The 21,597-nt window shown below is 37.3% G+C and overlaps 1 protein-coding gene across 8 annotated transcripts in view; it reads left to right on the top strand.

Moving 5' to 3' along the window:
- Window positions 1-21,597, top strand: part of LOC145996494 (very long chain fatty acid elongase AAEL008004-like) — a 305,519-nt gene that overhangs the window by 226,205 nt on the left and 57,717 nt on the right. For all 8 annotated transcript variants that reach the window (XM_083133011.1, XM_083132998.1, XM_083133007.1 and 5 more), the window contains one exon: window positions 20,661-20,772. The gene's annotated coding sequence lies outside the window, so the exon portion shown is untranslated. The remainder of the gene's footprint in view (window positions 1-20,660; window positions 20,773-21,597) is intronic.

Raw genomic sequence — 21,597 nt, 5'->3', positions numbered from 1 at the left:
AGTGATAGCCTGAAAACTCTCTTCGCTTCACGCGGTTTCATCTTTGATTGCGCAAAATGAAGGAATTTGGCACCTGGACGCAGTTTTCTCATTCGATAATTGTCACGTGTTGGGCCCATTGTGTTTACACGTGTCGTGCGAGCAGCGTGCACGCGTAATGCGTAAGCGATTTTCGATATTTTCTCTTTGTCGTTGAGAGTCTCAACACTTTCCGTCACAATCATAGGCTTAGGAAAGGGGTGCTGGTGTCTAACCCCCTGGAATTTGGTATTATTCAGAGCAATAAAGTTATTATATTGATGGCCAGAAACACAATAATAAGTTAATTACCCTTCTGTTGAATATCCAAAATGAGTTAGCTCAAACAACAGAGTGCAAAATGCAGGCGCCAGCTTAGAACACCATGTTTTCGCATTCTCTAATCCAAAGAATAAATGGGTCCACGATTTTTCAGAATTCCAGAAATGAGGTTTGTATGCGAGAAATCGCAGAGTGCAACTTAATGACTAAAATGGCAGAGTGGTTAGCACGGCGCGATGCAGTGTCAAGGGTCCCGGGTTCGAATCCTGGGCAGGGCAGATATCTTCTTTGAGAGTGTTCATTCATCAGTTTTATCATATCACTCATCCACATTGTCGCGGTTAGCCAAAAGTGGCATAAAATAGCCTCATTCAGTCAAAGAAGGTGCACTATATTAAACATTAACCTACAGAAGTGAGAAATAAGCAGACATAAAACGATTTTCAAATATCTGATGTTAAAGTTGAAAGGAATGCATTGTCTCACGAATTAATCCTGCATTGCAATTATCTTTATATCTTACATAAAGGAGTTTCAAATGTTTGTTAAGAACGAGAATCTTGACTTCGACAAATAGTTTTTTTACACGGCAAAAGAAGGAAAAATGACTAGAAAAATACCTCTTGTGTCACGGGTAACCCCTTCTCTTCGAAAGACCCACGTACCTCACGTTGCAAACTTCTGAACTACATATGTATGCAGTAAATCAAGAATAGAAATTACGTCATATTTCAATTATTATGTTATGTAAATATTTACCTCCATCGTTTGGTGTGAAATAGAATGTAACTTTAACAATCTTATGCAATAATATTTCCCATATAACACTTCATTTACATGAAATTATTCTTCGCAATGTGACTATGAAAGTGTTTTCCTGGGTTCTCGTTTCTTGTTAATTGAACAAGTACCACCAAATAGGTCACAATCGAAAATTTCCCAATATCCCTGCTGATTGACTCACCTGCATTTAATAAACTTTTACGTACGAGTGTGTGAAACATTTCGGGAAACTAATTTCCAATTTGTAATGGATAACCATCTTACCTTCGTTAATGCATTCTTATAGCAGTAACAGTGGTAATCTGACGGATGTAATCATCATTAACGACCTCTTTTACAGCTTTGAAGTGCGCAAGTTTTGATGGCTTACATCTTTAACTTGCCCTTGACACAGAATGTTGCATACTTTCCCATTAAATCTCTGTGCCTTTGGGTGCATGAGATTGTGTTTGAGTTGACCAAGAATTAGCCAAGACCTACAGTTTTAAGCAACTTTAGTGTAAATTATTTAATAATACTTTCTTGATAACTACTTTCCCCGAAGTGTTTTTGAAATCTTTCCGTACCGATTTTGCAACCAGCGCGTTTGAAACACTTTATAGTTGAATGTCAGTCAGCGGCTGGAAAGAAAGATCTTCGCAAGTATGTGCTAAATGTCCACGAGTGGATGCGCTGCAGCAGCGCCGTCGTGTCGAGTTCTGGAACTATTTTATCTAACTGCGAGATATGCTTTTATGTACGTAAAAGGTATTCCGTAAGTTAGAATTCAGTACTGGTTGAGACTGAAGGTCAGACAGAAATCAAATGGACAATGTATTTATACCCGCCAAAGATACAAAATTTGATTTTTCAAGGACCAAGTCGTGATTGAGTTACTGGTTGACTACAACAAAGGGACACGATGTGTTGAGAGTCTGTGATACTGGCTCCATATTACAATCACTCGAAAATGGTTTGTTTGTTACAGTGCAGACGAAATAAAGTTACCGGTAACTTTTCTGTTATGAACCCATGAACTTTATTTCCTGTCACGGAATTACACACGTTTTCCATCGTTTTTGTTAAAATTGTATTTTATGCGAAATTTCTTTGATGGTAGGAAACTATTATTGAATATAAGAAAATAACTTTTAGATTTTCGTCTTCAGGAAATTATCGAAAATACTTTTCGGTTTTGATACGTAATGTAATATATAGAGTTTCCAGGACTTAAAATACAGAAAATATGCATTATAACATATTGAGTGTGTTGTGTGTTAAAGACAGGCCCATACTCAGGGGGGCAAGGGGACCATGGCCCCCACTCGAGCTATGAAATATTTTAATGCGAACCTATAAAATCCTACAAAAATAACATGGACAATTTTTCATATTTTGCTAGAATTTAGATTTTTTCCTTGCATAAATCAATGGGTTGTTTCTGGAGAAAGCCAGACTCCAGAAGTCTGCAGTCTACTATATTTAGTAATTTTAGTTTTATAAGCATTTATGCGAAGCTACCATAAGTCCCAATTTGGTCAAGAGAGTTCACTATTTCCAATTTGGTCGAGAGAGTTTACTATTTTTAATACCGAGAAGGAAGAACAAAGAGTGATCTCTTTGTGTGATTGCTGTACTGCTAACATTTCTTGTTCTCTCTCTCTCTCTCTCTCTCTCTCTCTCTCTCTCTCTCTCTCTCTCTCTTTCTTTAGAGCTGTAACAGCATGGGGTTAAAACGTACTTCTATATTCATAGATAAGATTTTATAATTATATCAGATTGGACTAGTAAGGAACAGAGCCGTTGCTGTGAAGGAGGTTGTCACCCTAGTCCCATGAAACACAGAAATCAGACCTACCTGTTATCTCTCCTCCATTTATCACCTCCTTTCGTCGGCTACCGCAAATTATATAAATATATATATATATATATATATATATATATATATATATATATATATATATATATATATATATATAGCACTTACATGTTAATTTAATAGACTAATGTCTTCTTCAAGTCTCTTATTTTTGCCCCTTCACCTAGTTACGTAAAACTTTGTTCATGAATACATCACATCTTTAATTTGCAATCGAATTTGCAGATTTGCTTGAATGAAGATAATGTGAGATGCACACATTTCTTGAATGTTAAGTTTTTTCGTCGGATTCAATGGAAGAGTTTAGGTACATGAAATTTCTTCAATTTTTAAGTATGCCAGCTACATCTAGGTTGGGGATGCAAATCCGGTGCAGGGGGTGCGAAAATCTATTCTCGTTCTGGGTGCTGAAATCTGTAGCTACAGCTCTGATAAGGAAATACTCCTTTCGAGAGACCATTAACAGATTTTCGCCATTGTAGAAACATAACACAATAGAAGTATAAAATTTTATTGATCATTATTAATAAAAAGCAATAATTAAATAAAATCTTAACAATTATTAAAAAAACATTTCATCTATCGTCGAATTTCTTGACATTTTAAACCAGTTGTTAAAGGAATTTATTTGCTAGTTTATAAGTGTAGCAAATGCATTTATTTTTGTTTAATGATATTAAATAATTATATTTCATGACAATAATATATATACACACACACAGTTTCGGGCTTGCTCCCTCCCTCAAAAAAATCTTGGGTACGGGCCTGGTTAAAGACAAAAGTGTCATACAGAACCCAATTGTATATTTTACTTCCCTTAGTTTTACCGAAAACATAGAAATGCTCACAGCTAAGAACTTTCAATACATATGAGGGTGTTAGAAATGGGAGATAGTTTCTCTGAATTTCATTATTTTGCCACGTTTGTTTTTCAAAAAAAGGCTAAATGATTGTAAGTTAATCATGAACACTTCTTTCCGTTTCTGTAGGCTTTTCTGTGTTACCTTTCTTAAGCCTACACTTGCATCGCTGTCACTTGGTAATCAGGAGGTTCGATACTCGGTTGGAGCATTGCACAGTGATTCTTATCCCACTTTAAAACTGTAGGCCCAGTCCCAATATGAGAATAAGATGGATTAAAGCAAACTTTTGCATATTGGTTTAGTTGAGTTTCTCTTGGATAGGTTTCTTTTGACAGACTTTTGACCCTACAGACATGGAACATCCTAAAGTCATATTGTATAAATTGAAAGAATCATAATTCATTTCCGAAAGGAAGTGGTAACGGAAACGTTTGTTCGTCTGCGCAGTGAAAGCCCTTTTCTGATTCATTTGACTTCTGTTTCAACGACACTGTATGCTCGACTCCCGAGGTGCCGTCAGTGTCTTTCTTTCTCTGCGGTCTTATTGAGCAAGTAATTACCCGTCGGCCCTTTCATTTGGAAATTCCGCCTCGCCTGGGCAGAGAATAAAGGCTAGGTATGAGCTGTCAAAGTACCACGCAATCACTTTCCCTCTCGGCGTGCAGTACTTTCGCTTTCGGCTGTAAGCATTCCGATGTAGGCGGGAATATACTATATTCCTGCTTTACTACTCAATTGAAACTTTTCTTCCAGCAGCTTACCCTTGAAAAACTGCTTGATACTCAAGGAACGCACAGAAAGGCCACTGGACAATTGTGCAAACGATGCCAGAAAACGTGATTTTATGAGTAGTCTGGGGCTTCACTTCTGCCTGGAAATCGTTGTGTTGTATGGGCCAGCCGCGCACCTGGCAGATCGTGGCTACCAGGAAATGTAAAGTTTAAACAAAAGACAGCACACTTGAAGTCGAAAGTAATACGTGTTCTGGTGCATATATACAGAATAATAATAATAATAATAATATATATATATATATATATATATATTATTATTATTATTATTAACACACCTAGTGTTTTTGTTGTCGTTGCTGCTGTTGTTGAAAATGGAGCAGGAACTTAGGCATAGAATAGTTTATAAGTGAAATCTAAAACAACTCATTTGGGTACAGCAATAAGCAATTAAAAAATGAATTTGTAGAAAATAGTAGTGAACATGATAATCTTACCAGTACCTACAGAAGATAAAGTATTAGGTAATAGGCTAAAGCAAAAATATATTAATGTTCGTTTAATTACAATTATTAACTCGTACATCAAGTTTTAAAGTAATTAGATACAGCTGGAACGTCGTTTTCGAATTGGGTGCGCCACTGGTCACCATACTGGTAGTCAAATTTTCTGGTCGCCCGTGTATGCCCGCCCTAAAGCAGCAGTGAGGCCCCGGACCAAGCATAAAATCAAGTTTCCTGACATTTACAGAATTGACCATTCCATAAGTAATTCCAGAATTGTGTGGTGGTGTGGGATTCATAACAAAATACACTAAAATAGGTGCTTAAACCCAAAATAGGTGTTTTAGTGCACTGTGAACTCCTGCCCATACTTGTATTTCTGCATCCAAAGATATTTTAGTATTTCATATATCAAAGAGAATCATATAGACATTTTCCTTATAATCAGAGATCTAATTTTAATGTCTATAGAATATTGAAAACATATTTTTATGGCTTCATTTGCACCATTGAACACTGAACGAAAACATCCATGGTGCTCAAATTTCATAACCTAGGTTTGAACGCCGTTCTGGGTTAGTAATGTCCGTAAATTGTGTGTATGCTTACACACAAGTAGTTCATTGTGTCAGTGTGCAATATGCCTTAGAGCACCGTTTCGAGCATCTAAAACAGGCCAAGGATTTTCACGTTCAGTGTTGCTTATTTCTTTCAAATTTTGCCTTTTTATTTTCAGCCCTTTTGCGAAACGGTTCTCCTTGAACCATGCTACTTGAAACTCTGTAGTTTGCTGATCCTTGAGAGATTATCTGTCAGTGTTCCAGATTAAAATGTCGTCTTAACTACCTTTTTTAACTTTTTTACATTCATGATTCAGCATTATACCGGTATCATGTTTGCTGCCTTGTGCACTCTGCAGCTGGTTGCGTTTTCATAACAAACACAAGGACAACATTTCTAGTTAACATTTAAAATGCTTCGAATCTAATGTAATTTGTTTCCCTAGAAGCTTAATTTCGTAGTTTTAATTGAAAGTTACTCGTAAATGAATAAATAACGAGAAAATTGTAGAGAATGTAGCGTTTTTTTTTATTTCAAACATTTTTTTGTTGATAAATTCGATTTTACTTGTAAAATAACTTATTTAGTTGTGCAATGGGGAGGGGGCAAATTTCCGGGGAACTTTTTAATTTCCTAAGGTGATTTCTCCCCTGGCCACCCCCTGAATTCATCACTGCACAGAACTTGCATATCACTAATGTAAGTGAATTTGGCTGTCAGTAAAGGTGTGAAGTCATTTGCGCCGTGGGTTCTTATCGGTTCATTTCCGCCGTGATATATGTCAAGAACTTCCTACCCACAATCCAGAGTGTCATCACCGCCGCGCGCACGTGTGTTTATGGGCACATGGTGCGTAGTGCATAAAGTGGACTTAAAACATGACGTTGCACAGCTGTGTTTACATTGAAATGTTAAACCTATCCAGAGTGTCAAATATGACTTTACTTATTTCAAAAGACGTTACACAGGAACACTTGTATCAACTTTATTCCACAACACAAAATACATAAATCAGCATCAGCCTATTAAATATTAATCATTTATAGAGTACATAAAATCCTCGAAGATCGCCCGAGCTTCTGTACTTCGAGAGAACACACTCAACACGTTTGTTCTTTTGATGTATTGATATTTTCTTCTCTTCCCAGCCAATAGACCCAATTCTGCTATCTCAATTGCCGACGAGTTTCTCTTTGTTTCCGCATTTGATTCAAGCAGCACGTAAACATTGGGTTACCTTTTCCCGATGACTTTGTTAAGCTTTGAATGCCATGACTCAACGGCATTATTTGTGTTGTGTCTTTGGTTGCACACAGATATTGGAACATGTTCTTTCTCCAACCACTGTTTCACGAAGAGAGTAGTCATTGAACACTGGACCTTTTGATCGAGTGGAGAACTGTCCATGAAGAGTAGGAATCCCTTTTCTACTTCTGATTCAGGGGTCAATTCTCCAAATTGCTTGTTTAGAGTGGAAATTGCATCCAGAAATGTAAATAAGGGACGGCTTTCCCGTGCGTTGTCTCTATCATTTCCATATTCTCAGCCATCTTGTCGTCTCTCTCAAGTCTCAGTTTTACATTAATACTAATATCCCAATCTAGATCCCTCATATATACTTTCAACTTATATTCATTTACCAGTCACCTTCCTTTTCAAACGAAGATAAACAGCCGTAGCTGAGCAAAGTCATAAACACGTGCGCGCGGCGGTAATGACACTCCAGATTGTGGGAAAACCCACGAAGGAAGGTCTTGACATATGTCGCGGCGGAAATGAACCGATAAGAACCCTCGGCACAAGCGACACGGACTCATCAGTAAATATTTCTGCCGTTTATTCTGACCTTGCTGTTATGCATTTCCTGTCGTGCAAATAATCCTGGGAGTGTTTCTCAGCTAATCTCAATCAGGTTTACCTTCACATAATACGCAGCTTGGATCGAAAACGGACCTGACGATAAACAATTGTTCACTTGTGAGCATGAAAGACTAATCCAGGTGCTGGCTGTCTCGAGAATCTAAGGTACGTACAAGGTAGAAATGGGTGAAACGCAAACGCTGCAGTCACGTTACCACTCTACCTCCCATTCTTTCGCGCGCGTTCCTTTACTTGGTTGTAGCAGCACTGCCGTTCCCTGTTGTAATATCTGCTGGGAACACTACAGCCTCACGTTACCTCATCGACTGCTCCTTTTGGCTGCGGTTCCTGGATCGGATGTCGAAGCAACACGTGAAGGGTTTGTTTGAACTCAGTGTGACGCCATATAGTCCATTGCCATGGCTGTAGACAGGAAATGTTTTCGGGGGTGGGGGGGGGGTTCATCCATAATTGTTCCCATGAGCGTCGCGAGAAATTTGAATAATAGTAATAATAACAATAATTATACAATAATAATTAAAATTTCATAATAATAAAACAATTTTATTCCATAATAATAATAGGCCTAAAAATAACAATTATTATTATTATTGTTGTTGTTGTAACCGCCTCTGTTGTTGTTATATCCTTGACGGGGCTTACTCAATCTAGCAGACGAGTGAATATCCAGCACAAGTTTTTTTTTTATTTTTTTATTTTTTTTTTTTATTTTTTTTTATTACACAGTGTGTACTGAAATCCACAATTATTATAGTTTGTTATTAAATTTTAGATACCTTCAAGAAAAGCTTTAAAAGTCTGATGAAAATTTTAGTCACAATATTTTTGTTGTTTGACCTTAAAACTTAATTTTTGGAATTTTGAAAAGTGTGGAACCAGTTATTATTTTTAAAAAACTTAGCCTGGTGCATGGATTGTCTCAATCGCGAATGTAATGCGCTACGAAATTGGAGATCCTAGGTTTGAACTCCTATCAAGGGGATTTTCAACTTTATCGAACAGGGAATTACAAATTTGGAAAGGGAACTTTGGGACAATCATAAGTGAATTTTCAGTCTATATTCCTTGTGAAGTAGGAACAAGACTGGAAAGAGGACAGCAGAAGTGAAAATGGAGGGGTCGTGTGCGAGTTGCGATTCCGGGAATAAATCCTGTTTCACTCAAGTTTCAGAATTCCAAATGTATGAAAATTCCAGCTTGATCGTTTCAACCTTGTCTCCTTGTATTTTGTGATGCTTCGAAAAAAAAATTGGAAAATGAGTTACAGATTTTGGTTTCTGAACGTTCATTAATCCAACATGTCAGAAGTTTTGGGGGGGGGGGGGGTTGAACCCTAGAAAACCCCCCTCCCTCTAAATACGGCCATGTCCATTGCGTTATGTACATACGTACAGTAACTCTTCGACAAGGGAGTTTTTTAATCTGGCCCACGAGAGAACAACAGCGTTTTAATTTATTCCCTGCGCTACGTTTTCTACAACCGCAGTGTGACATTCTAATGTAAAACGTAAATGAGTTCTAGACAGTATATAACATTTTCATATTTAAATAATTTCAATTCGGTCCAGGAACCTTTTTCCGGATGAATTTAAATTCGGTCCAGGAACCTCTTTTACGGAAGAATTTCAATTCGGTCGAGGAACCTTTTTCCCCCGCATCAATTTAAATACGGTCCAGGAACCTATTTTTCAATGAAACAATACGCAACTTGGACCGAATTTAAATTGTGCGAGAAAAAAGTTCCGGTCCTGCTGCGGTACCCAATAGAACCCATTAGAATTTATGGGTTCCTGGACCTTGAACAACCCTGACCTTCATTGGTTCTTTCTGAATAAGAACAACTTCGAGGTAATAGTAATGAATTAATTTATTTACATAAATATAATCTAACAACGGTGCACGTTCTCACTAGGTGTAAAAATATGATCATGTATTGACACTCCAGTGCTGGTTTTGTGTCTTTTTTCTGTTTTGTTCATGTAACAGTAGGCCGTGAAGAAGTGCATTGATAATATTCCAATGAAACCATGTGTTATCTATGCATGCGAGACGTGGCCACTAAACAAAAGAATTGAAGAACAGCTCCTAATCTTTGATAGAAAAGTTTTGAGGAAGATATTTGGACCAAATCAGGTGAATGAGGAAATGCATATTCGAAAGACAAATAGTGAACTGGATATATTGATAAACAAAGGAATATAGTAAGAGAAGCAAAATCTCGAGGGATAGCTTGGTTAGGCCATATTGAAAGAATGGAGGAAGCTCTAACAGTTACAAGAATAACAAAATGGAAACCATTTGCATCTAGATTAAGAGGAAGACCAAAAAAAAAATGGGAAGCTGACGTAGAAGAAAATTTGAGGAGAATGAAAGTTAGAAATTGGAGACAACAAGCAAAAGATAGAGAGCAGTGGCATAATATTGTTGAGCTGGCCAAAACTCAGAGTTGTGTGTGTGTGTGTGTGGGGGGGGGGGTTATTAAGTTAATATAAAACTTAGAAATATCGCACAAATAGTACATTTCTCTTTAGGTATCTTCTAAATCATCTCTTGAAGTGTTCATTGACTGCTACTGACATCATCTCTTATTACATACTAGACACTACTTTTGATGATACAGATATTTATATCATACAAAACAAATGCACACTATTCAATCATAGTGCCTACCGTACATTCCATCCCCAGCTGAAGGAACAAAATTTCCCTTCGTTCCCAAACTTAGGAACTGTTGACCTTTGATGCAGATATGGAAGGAATGTGGATGATGACGTCAAAGTCACAGATTTCTGTCTAAACGAGAGACCACAACAGGAGCAGCAAAGGTACGGATAAAGAAGCTCCACTGTGGTTGATTGATTGATTTGGTGTTTTAAGTTCACTTCATGCACAGTAAGGCTAATCTGGACCGGACCTACAGTTTAAAGAGGAATCCGAACCACTTGTGCCTCCACCGGGTATCGAACCCGGAATCCCTTGATTACAAGGCGACGACGCTACTACTGCGCCATTGGGGAGGCTCAAAGTTACTTCGTGATACGTTCAATAATACATGTACAGTAAGATCATAAAACTGTTATCAATCATTTGTGGACACCCTGTACTTTCCGCTACTTAGACTTCAGTTCATAAACAAGGTGAAGGAATGTGATAGCATCTTCGTTCTGTGAATTTGGCCTTTGATTAAGTTATGACCACATAATATCCGCTGTCTACATTTTTACTTGTCACTACAAACAAATTATACAATAGTTTTACCTAATAACCGGGTGCTAACGACAGTGCAAGGGGGGCTGACCCTCTGGCCTCTGCTTGGCTACGGTCCTGGTTGTAGCGCCGTATAAAGAAGAAGGAAGGGGAATTATATGAAACTGATCACTGTGGATTGAATATAGCGAAGTACCACAAAGCTTCCGCTGAAGAAGTGACAGTAGCTTTGCTTCCTGCAATTCCGTGCCGTGACCTTGATATTTGAATCTTGTACGAGGAGTGGTTCAAGGCTACACAAGGACATTCATTGGGCTGCTCCAGGATTACGTCATTCCATCGGAGTGCGTTGGTCGCTCCTGATTTTTTGGAGTATGGGTTTACACCGATTACTCACGGGATATTTTAAAAACCTCTAACTCATCATGAACTTGAATCGGTGCATTTTACTAGTTGAAACTAATAACACGTTACACGATTACTGAGAAACGTAAACCTGGAAACAGAACACTCTTTATGGTGGAATTTCTATCTGCGTATTGAATAATGACTTTTAGAAGTTTACAAAGTACAAACTACTTACTGTAAGGTCACGAATTAATTTTCTCTTATTTTTATAAAAAGTACATAATCACTGTCATATATTTTGGCGAGTTCCTTGCAAGGTTGAAAGCTTAAATGTACCAACTCGTGAAGTGCCAGTTTCATTTTATCCCAATTGTCGAGCAAATCGTCCACCACCGTTTCCATTCATATTTACTATAGTCTTGCGTACTTAACATGGGATGGGTGCGTACATGCAGTGGGATCCACAAGTACCGCTCGGCAAATTGTCTATGACTATCATTAATTTCTATCTTGTATCCTTCGGTTAGTTTTTAAGAACTTCATTTTTACTTATATTGATGCAGAGGTTGCCAGCAGCCTATTCCAGATAATGTATCCTGTTTGTTCGTTTGTCACCCCCTCATGTAAGCAGTTGTCACAAAAAAGTCCACGTTTATTGCTTTGGCAATGGAGTGGAAGGTGTTCTGTACACACAACGCGTGTCGTTTTTCACTTGTATCGTAATCCACTCCTTTGGGATGAAGACAGGTTCCATTCTTGTGCACGCCACAGAACAACAAGCACAGCGCAGGTCTTTATCAGTTTGTTTGCCTGTCGCTGCCTGATTGTGGATGGGAAGACTTTACTGGGTGACTGGGCTTCATTCTTACGGCACTTTTACCGCACAGCACGTACGTACATGTGCTTTCACCGCTTGCGTCATGTTTCGTAATCATAAAGTTCTCTCTCTCTCTCTCTCTCTGTCCTATTGCGCCGTCGAGGAAATGCCCAATGAGATAATTAAACATGCGTTGCGACTGACGAATGGCCCGTAAAAACTGATTAGGAAGGCAAGACGACGAGACTAGACCTTGATTCGTGGATAAACTCACTTTTCCTCTCACGACTACAGCGCCATCGTAGTAGAACACAGAACTACTTGAATACTGGGGAACATTATTGTTTCAAGATAGTGAAAGAACAACCTGGGACCCACTCAATGTCGTTAGATATTTTATATACTCGTCTGTAGTACATGCTTATATATTAAACACATAAGATTCAATACAGGCCATTGTGAATAATGTTTACTAAGATCATGTCTTATGGAGTGCGAATCGAATGGAGAGAATTTTTGAATTACTTGCTTCTTTCTTATATAACTTTGCCTAAAATTAAATTACACTACAGTGATCTACGTCACACGTTTAATGAAGTACTTTAAATTCTAAATAGGTACAAACTCTATTGAATTCCGTACGATAGAGCAAAGACATTCAAAGGTAGGGACAATAAATGAAAAAAAAATCAAATGATAACAGCAATTTGGAAACGATACAACGTTCAGGTCTTACATTTTACCGTCATGTTTTCATATCTTTACAATGCTTCTTTCGCAGTGTGGCTCCTTATACATGTTTCACGTTCATTTTTAAATATGTCGGTAACGCGTCTGACTACCATGCTAAAGGTCCCGGGTTCGATCCCCGGTCGGTTCAAATCCGGGAACTTTTCTAACAGTGGAAGCGGCCCCGGCGCACACCCAGCGTCGAATAACATGGGTACCTGGGGGAAACCCTGGGGGGTAAAGGCGGTCAGGGGCGTGATGCTGATCACATCAAACCCCACTCACGACCGGATCAAGAAAGTGTGGGGCGTTACTCCCGCACCCCCTATACGCCTTCATGGCGTGGTGCTATGCACAGGGGAACACTTTACCTTTACTTTACCTTTACCTTTTAACAAGAAAAATAATAATTATTTGGCGTACAGGAATTTCATTGCTAACCATTTGTCGAAACTTTCGGCAAACACCTCTGCACCGCAGGTGCGCTCAGAATTACCGTATAATGCTGGAATTTTCGTAATTTGTTTCATTACTTGTTCCTTAAAAATGTATACCGATACTTTTTTATGGGTTTGTTTTCAACTATACGTTCAGTTTCGTCAGCTATTACGTGCTTCATCACGTTATAAATTACATATGAAAGTTACGTCATGGTTTTATGCTAATTTGCTTCCATAAATTCAGTTCACATAATCCTATCCTGTAATTTTTAAATTATTAGATAAAGTATGATTTTCCTGCTTAATTATTCATTTGTATTGCTTAAGGGGGTTGGTGAACGTTCAATTTTTAAGTCACAGTGGTCGCTACCTATAACTAAACCAGTGTATATAGGCTAGAATAGAACTTATTTCAAGCATGAGCCTTCATACCTTACAAATAATTAGAGACCGGATTTTAGAGGGAAACAATTTCCTCTAAAAAGGACAAAAAGAGGGAAAATTAAAGCCAAAAAAGGGAAAAAAAGGACTAGTTTTTTGCACTCCACTAAGAATACTATTTTTAATAAAGGCGCAATATATACCATTCATATATAAAATTAAAACTTCACAATAAAGTCTAAATCTAGAAGATAAGTACACTTTCAACCCAACAGGCGTGCCGCTTACAATGCGTTTGTTGCTGGGTAATCCCAGATTGCATTGTTTCTACAATCGCTGCAACATACTCCCAGTCCCAACACTCGTGGAGGTAGAGTAGAAGCAAAACCATCTTGAGGTTCAGGCCACAGCGCTCAGTCAAGACGTCATCATCTGGAGGCGATCGTCTTAACGCTGTAAAACCCCTTGTCGTAATTTTACCGTAGATAATTAAGGTATATTTATTTCTTTTATGAAGTTAAATTTTGACATTTACCCTCCCGACGAATATAGAAGAAAATGTATAATATTGAATATTTGCACCAAAATCTTCATTCAAGCCACCACAAAAATTCCTACCATAGCACAATGAAAGAGTTGAAAACCGTTAGAAACTTCCTGTCGGAAAAATTTGAACATTGTATATATTTGAAAAATATTATCGGGAATATTTGTCAGCTACAGTAAAACTCATAACAGCTTTTATACGAACTTTTGTATGTATGTATTAAATAAAAAAAACATGTTAGGTTGACCGTAAACTTTCCAAGTTACCTAATCAATTAAATTGTCTTTACCTTTACCCATAATTAATCAACCAGATAATGCAGATATTCTGCTTAGCTATATAATCGCAATACAAAAGCTTAATTTCTATATCCTTGCAGCAAAAGCGAAACAATTGGTACAAGGGCAATGTAACATTTATGTGAATAAAGACTAAACCTAAATCATTTGTCATATTATAATTTCGATCCTATTGACTGTATTGAACGAAAGATAATAAACAAATTGAATCTTTTCATTGTCGTTAGTAAGATCTGTGACAATAACTTAAGAGTTTCATTGAAAAAAAGCAGACTAATATTTCGATCTTAGCGTTCACTTGGGATATAAACATTTGGAATATTTCCTTACACTATTTTTACATTCTGTTAATAACATCGTGAAGAATGTTAATAAATTATGATATAAATCACTGATTTAATAATCAAAGTTACGAAAATTGAAGCTTCACAAAGACAAAAAATAAAAAGCAGTTCATATGAAACAGTTTTATAAAATTTAACACATTTGTAGTTCATATTAACATAGCTAGGTAACAAAATGCTTTGTATGTGAAAACATTTGTATTTGAAACGTAAGTAATATATTCTTGGATAGTATTACACACGAATACTTCATCGAAGTTCTTGTTACCCTTGTATTTGAATGCACAACATATCTTCCATTAGCCTCCGATTAGCATAAAGAAGCATAAAGCGAGCTAAAATAAGAATGTAAATGTACACATGTATCAACTTTGCTCCGTTGTATAGCTTTCTTTCATTAATAACATTTTGAAACTGAAAATTTGTGTAGGCTAATTAATATGAAAATTTTATCGAATGCTTACATAAAATTTACACTAAATTGCTTTAGTAGACACGAACGTAATATTTTAAACGTTTGCTAAATCTTGAAACAAATTAATTTGCAGTCATAAACAATAATCTTAACGTTAACCAACGTTTGTAATAATTCAGGGTAAATTATTTGATATTTCTAAAAAAAAAAAAAAAAATGTTGACAAGAGATAAAACATGACCACATTTAAGAGTATATTAGATGCATATTCTGTACACATGAAATGTTTACATCATGAACTATTACTCTTATTTATTTATGAGTATAAAACCTTTGTTACTTAACTTGTATCTTTTCGTAGGGACCGAATCACATGGAATTGCCCTAAACATTTCTCATTTTCAGCAATGGGCCTCCCCCATGGCGCAGTGGTAGCGTTATTGCCTTGTAATCAAGGGGTCCCGGGTTCGATACCCGGTGGAGGCACAAGTGGTTCGGATCCCACTTTAAACTGTAGGTCCAGTCCCGATTAGCCTTACTGTGCATAAAGTGGACTTAAAACACCAACCCAAACCAAACTCATTTTCAGCAACATGTTGAAGAAATGTGAACGTTACTCTCACCTTTTTCATCATAATTTCCTCTGCAATTGAGCACTTACACCATACCTCTTCAACATTTAAGCATATTTACACTTCATGTAAACTCGATTACAGTTCCTAAATTTGCATTACAATTTCATATTCACTAAAAAGGTCCAACATTGATTCTGAAGAAGCAAATCGAACATGGCGACTATCTCGCCTCCACTTGATGACGTTTAGTCACGTGACCGAAGCAAGCCATGAGGCTTTCATATTGAGAAGGTAATGGTAGAAGGCGCTTGTTCTTTCTTTCCTCTGAACTGCAACAAATAGACAATTGTTGAATGTTTTGTTCAGGAAAAAACAGTCTTACAAAATATTTGATATCTTGTCAATAAAGGAACCAAGGAAGATTTTTTTTTAAAAGGGGGGGAAGGAATGTAGGATGAAAAACTAGTCAATAAAGGGACCAATAAGGAAAATGTTTTTAAAAAGGGGGAATGTGGGCTGAAAAAGGGAAGTCAAAACCATGTAATCTTGGTGGAAGATAATTATCAGCACTGTTGTTATTTATTCCATGATCCGTGTTGAAAAATAAAATAGACTTGCCTTTAAAATCCGGCCTCTACAGATAATATTGCATTTTCTATAGTCTATGCCACCTTCTTTTTGCCTTCTTCTCCCTCTTCATTTGTTAATAGTTGTTACTTCAAATTCTACGAGTATTATCTTCTTTTCCTTCACTAACTCTCACTGCACTTTTACAATTGTAACTAGTTTATTATATATTTATTGTTAAGAAGTTTTATAATTTCTTTGCCCTCTCTGCCCAGACAACACGTAAGATTCCGTCATCACTGCATAACCAGGGCTGTTGTGAAGGGTACACGGCGGTGTACTCTCTGGTTAACCGTCTGCTACAATGTGTATACTTTTGGCATTCCCTTCGTACCTGCTACTTTCGTTTTGTTTAGATTTTTTTCATGTAGTTTGGCAGTTACTTCAGTTAGATTATTACTGCCAAATACTTCTGGTTTCACGTGATCGGGAACATAATATCGAGAAGATCCGAAAAATGCCTTGCCTATTGTAATATGCCGCATTTATACTGATTATGGATACATCATCGTTATCTACGTATATTCTTCCCTCGGTAGCTCAGTCGTTATGGCGTCTGACTGATCCGCGGCGGGGAAGAACAGGGATTTTTTCCCACCTGTTCGAGCAGGTTCGGCACCCACCCAGCGTCGTATATAGTGATACCTGGAGGAAACTCTGGGGGGTAAAGCCAACCAGGGGCGTGGTGCTAATCACATCACCACCAAATTCGGCCGTAATCAAGAAAGTGTGGGCCCAGTGTACGAAATCATTTAAGACTGGTGGGGGAAAGAAAGATCTTAATCTACACAAACATGCATATAAATTATGTGCAATATACATATTTATAATGGTATCAAAAGTAAACATAAATTACTAAATTAAATATTATTATTATTAAATACACAAAAAGGAATACATTTGTTACTTTTAAATATATCCGGTATTATAAAATAGCAAACTACTTCCTTTAGTAACTGGTTAAAGATGTTAATAAATTATTTTATTTAGTTTTTGCTTTGTTAATATAAATCAATTATATTTAATAGTTATTATTGATTTGCATTCTTGTTTTACTTTTATTGTGCGTATTGATGTAGATTTGTTAATGATCTCTTGAGAGAGAAATAGCATTGAACACTCAGAACTACACTAATTTGTGTGTGTGTTCGATATTATTCTTAGTACAGTATATTTGAAATTAAAAGTAATTGCTTATCTTTTGTTTGTTGTAACAGCCCCCCCCCCAAAGTTTTTGGTGGGCGATTTTTGAGGCCAAGATTTTTGGTGGGGGGAAATCCTCCGCCCCCCCCCCTCAGAGTTTCGCACCCTCGTTCTAACTCCACACCGCACTTTACTTCCCTCAATGGATTTTTTTTTGTAGAAGTTAAATGATTTTATCAACATATACAATTAAAATATAATCCAAAGTGAATGCATATGTGGTTCCCCCTTAACGTTTTAAGAAGCAGCATACCTATACCTTCTGATCATTTCGTGACTACAACACCTGTCCACAACAGACGTTCTACGTTGCGTCGTCCTGCGTGGGAAACGATAGGAAATGCATTCGGTTCGGGGACAACTTCATGTTATTTAAGCACGTATTGAAAACCAGGTTTACGCATTACCATCCGTTGTGAAATAAAAGTAAAACACGGAAGCTTCTCTCTGTTCTTCGCTTTCCGTCGTTTCTGGATTCCTACAAATGCTTGATTGTCGCCCTTCTAACCCTTCCTGTAACACTTGGCCGAAGGAACCGGTTCCCCGCTCTCTTGGTCAGTGGCAAATTCCCTCCTATTGAAGAAAACTTGATCTGGAAACGGGCCAAAATAGTTGAAGCTGCAAGTAAAGAACTTTCTTTACTGGTAAAAGGCGGTTCGGGACTCTGTCCCACGAGAAAGGAGAGAGTCAAGAGTTGAATACCCCGGGAAAAGACTTCTGCTCGTTACGCCAGCTGATCCAATATCTGAGGAAACTATTTCCCTTAAAATTTTTGTCTTCCTATTTTTGAAATACGAAGTCATCGTCATATTTTGTTAAAACTTTTGCCCCTTTGTGACTAAATGTCAATCTCCCGTACGACGGGCTCGAATCCTTGCATGGGTGTTTTTTTCTGAGTGTATCTTTATCATTTTCACCTTCATCTTCGCGATTGGTCAAAGTAGCAGAATAAACCAAATCATTCAATCAAACGTGGTACCTTCATTTTGCAGACTAGCGAGGCTCTGGTGTCTGGTATTACAGCCAGTATGATCCTCTGTATGGGCGTAACTCGGGACCCAAATTTGGGGGAGGGGGCAGAATAGAATTTTGAGCCCAACTTTGTAAGGGGGAATCGAGAGTTATCCATCCCATAAAATGATCACCCCGAATTATTTGCTAAATGACTGTTACATTTACAAAATTACAATAATTACTCTTTTTTACTTTGCTCCTCAAATCCCAGGAAGCTATGTAAATTTTAATAAACGTGAAAATTGGGGGCTGGGGGCTGGAGGCAAGTGTCTCCCTTGCCCCACCAAATTACGCCTATGATCCTCGGTGGGGCTCGTGATGTGTCTTCCATATATGTGTGTGATTGTTCCTTCATTCATCTCATCAGCATTCATCCTCATCTTCGCAATTAGCCAAAATGTGGCAGAGAAGCGAAGTAAAATAAATGAAGCAATCAAACTCTTATCCACCTCTATTAATTGATTCATTTGCTTTATTTTACGTTGCTTTTTGTGCCACTTTTGGCTAATTTGCGAAGATGGGGATGAGTGATGGATGATATGATGAAATTGATGAATAGACACTTGCAAAAATCCATGCCCAGGCTAGGATTCGAACCCGGGAACCCTGGCATCGTAGCGCAATGTGCTAAGCACTCCGCGGGGGCCGGTCACACCTCTATTAAGGAAAGTTCTTGAAGTCGAGGGAGGGATTTTTGTCACGAAACGTAGGCTATGTGCATGAAAATTTTTATTCTGAAAATTTGGTAAATTGTCTCAAGAAACCATTTATTCTTGGGATTAAGTGCAAGAGTATGAAAAAATGAAGTTTCATCTTAATTTCTACGTATTTTTGATTTTACCTGCGGTTATTCCTCTAGAACAATAATTACCTGATACGCACATACTACATTAATAATTTAATTAAAATTCCAGTGTGTTTAAATTTTATCGTTTATAATTAGTATAGGTCGTATAATATAATTGATCGTTTTTTTGTTGCTTTTTTACTAAAATAAAATGAACGACATTAAATTTAGAAGTGAGTGGGGTCTACTGACCCGTTTGACATCCCCCTTTCGCAACGCCGGATTCGCGTAATTTGCAGTTACGTTTCCATGTACTGCGTCTGGAATCAGCGTTGGTGTTTTAAATCGTGAAAAATCGTAGTTGGTTAGGATATCTTTCAGTGCATTGTGACATGCTTTGCATTTATACGTACAGTCACCGGCATTAAAAAATGGGACACCTAGATCCTGAAATACTCACTTCACTGCAATGCGTTATGCGTGCTGCCTAACTATACGGCGATAAGTGATTTTTAATAGCAAATTTCCAATGGTAATCTCTACTACCGCCGCAGAGGTAGACAACACACAGAACGCATTTCAGGGAAGCGAGTATTTAAGAATCTAGGTGTCCCATTTTTATTGCCGGTGAGTGTACAGTTAAGCCAAACCAAATAGATAAGAACTTAATTTCTTATTCGTTTTGTATCACCCACCCACCAAAAATTGTACATAAGTAATCAATCCTATTGTGTTGTGTATCTCAACTCTGTTTCATCTTGGTACCGTTTTGTTTTTTTAACGTTAGTCTACTGTTTCACTGTTGTTTCTTTCCGTTTCAAAATGGCTTCTGCTCTACTGGAAATTATCAAGGGCGCTCTCAGGGTGGGGGGCACTTGCCCCCTGTGAGATTTCTAGAAAGAGTTAATGTAAATCAAATGGTGAAATGTATCGATATTTTACAACAAAAATATTGTTTTTTGTTATAGCAACAATTATTATTTTTATTGAAGTACATTTAAGCTTTGAGTCTAATATGTAACTATAAAAAATAACTTTTTTGTTTAATATGTTAAGTATACAGTTATGCAAATATGTATAGATATGCAGAATATGAGCCCCCTCTAGCGGAATGGTTAGCACATCGCGCTACGACGCCAGGGGTCTCGGGCTCGAATCCCGGTCTGGGCATGAATATTTGTAAGTGTCCATTCATCACATCATCACCCATTACCATCTTCACAATTTAGCCATGTATGTATTTCTTTAAAAAATATATTTATATAATAAGTAGAGCAGTAATGATGATGATAATACGTTTCTACGACTCTGCCTCCCACACTTAGAAAAAATCCTACGGGCACCCTTGGAAATTATATTAAGTAAATATAGGTACACATGTGACTTAAGTAATGTAATATGTACACTCTTCATGTATGTTAATTAGTTTTACTCTCTCTTTTGGCAGGCAATTAACACTTCAAGCTTTACGAAGAATACCGGTGAATTCCCAACAGTATACGAAGATCGAGGATATTTTGGTCAAACAGAAGAGAAACCGCAACAAGTAGGCTGTAAAGGTATTGTCAATTTTTGGTACTAATCATGTCTGTCTGTCCATATCACCGGTGTCTTGAGAAACTAGCAGAGCTAACACGTTTTTGTTGGGTTAGTACATCGTCCGAATATTAGCCCAATGCAGCATAAATTAAGTAATCGCCCTTCGTGTCTCACGACGAGAGGCAGAAATCGAACTATATTGACCTTTCGATATCTCGAAAATTAACAAATGTGAAGGTCGAAAATTTTCTGAAATTAAGGAACCTTGCAAATGATTGTTTAACGCAACACAAATTATGATTTTAAGGTGCAAAATTATGATCGGGGAAAGAAGACAAAGGTTCTGAAAATGTTTTCAAAAAGATGCTGATAAAATGCCTTAATTCAGATCTAAACCAGTTCCATCAACATTATATATTCAACGTTATGCGCCTTCTGTATATAATGCGCGCGGACCGCATAGAGAACTGTGGTTCTGCCGAATAGGTTTTGTTGAAGTTTGTGTTTTCTCTCGCGGGTTTTGCTACATTATCTTTGGAACTATTGGGGCTGCAGTGATTATATTATACCATTTTATAGCTCTCGTTCTGCTCTACAAAATGAGACTACAGGATTTTATATAGCTGCTCAAGAAGAGTGAAAATCATTTATTTTTCTGTCTATTTTTTTAAACAAAACATGAAGGAAAAAGGTGATGAAGCATCAAAGAGGGATAAATGTGCTAATCTCACAAAAAGGTGCAACAAAGTGTGTTCATTTTACTTGATTTCATGTCCTAAAATACATATATCAAACGATCGGTATGAAAACAGCTATGTTTATGGAAAGGTGCTGCATCTTAAAAT

This window comes from Lepisma saccharinum, chromosome 1 (assembly GCF_977018435.1).
Source record: "Lepisma saccharinum chromosome 1, izLepSacc3.1, whole genome shotgun sequence".
Lineage (NCBI taxonomy): Eukaryota > Metazoa > Arthropoda > Insecta > Zygentoma > Lepismatidae > Lepisma > Lepisma saccharinum.
The sequence above is the reverse complement of the archived record's forward strand: the minus strand, read 5'-3'. Positions and strand labels throughout refer to the sequence as shown.